General features: G+C 46.0%; 1 long non-coding RNA gene across 1 annotated transcript in view; it reads right to left on the reverse strand.

Moving 5' to 3' along the window:
* Window positions 1-407, reverse strand: part of LOC107709179 (uncharacterized) — a 919-nt gene extending 512 nt beyond the window's left edge. The window contains exon 1 of the long non-coding RNA XR_001636464.1: window positions 154-407. This is a non-coding gene — a long non-coding RNA (uncharacterized LOC107709179). The remainder of the gene's footprint in view (window positions 1-153) is intronic.
* Between the last annotated feature and the right edge of the window lie 460 nt (window positions 408-867).

Genomic DNA, 867 nt, shown 5'->3' on the forward strand with positions numbered 1-867 from the left:
AGACCCTGAATATAAGACGACCGCATTTTTTCAGATGTATTTCCAAGAAAAAAATATCGTCTTATATTCGGGACAATACGGTAATATAAAATATTTAAAATAAAGTTTTTTTTATAAATCTGAAAAGCAAAATAATAGATAAAAGAGATTTACTGAATCTCTAGTGGTCCATGGGCACAGCCTCTTCATAGTGTGCTGAAAACTTGAAGAGGCTGTGGAGTCTTTCTCCATACATTGTTTTTTCAGTGGAGGAAGCTGAACCATGCCTACTGTCACGCCCCTGGATTGGTTTTGCTGTGTTTTTCCTCCCCATGTGTTCCGTGTCCCCATTAATTAGTCATTCCATGCACCTGTCTTCCCCTGATTTCCCTGTGTTTATTAGCCCCAGTCTGTGCTGTCTGTCTTTGTCGGAGATTGTACGTCTACATCTGAGTCTCCTGTGTTCCTGTCTGCTCCATGTTACCCCTTGGATTAATGGATTAAAAGTACTGTTTTGAGTTTACGCCTTGTCTCCTTGCTCCTCGCCTTAGGGAAGTGTGACAGAATCTCCGACCGAAAACAGTTTATTGCGTGTTTCCCATCCGTTTTGTTTCCGTTTTTCTCTCAGTGATTTTGTTTCCATAGTGTTTCCCTTATGGATCCCCTCCTTCGCCCTGAATTCATCCTCCTCCTGCTGGAGCAGGGGTAGAAATCGCTCGAGGGTCATACCAGACTGTTTCTGGTCATGGCCCATCTAACCACCTACCCGGACGACGTGCTCTGCGCGTTCTATGACGCCAGCCTCAACACCGCGTGCAGAGCGCCGTCGTCCGAGGATGGCCCTTGAGCGGAATTCGCCGCCTTTGTGGAGTGGACACTGGCCAGTGC

The sequence above is a fragment of the Sinocyclocheilus rhinocerous genome, unplaced genomic scaffold (assembly GCF_001515625.1).
Source record: "Sinocyclocheilus rhinocerous isolate Xijiao unplaced genomic scaffold, SAMN03320098_v1.1 scaffold55, whole genome shotgun sequence".
Lineage (NCBI taxonomy): Eukaryota > Metazoa > Chordata > Actinopteri > Cypriniformes > Cyprinidae > Sinocyclocheilus > Sinocyclocheilus rhinocerous.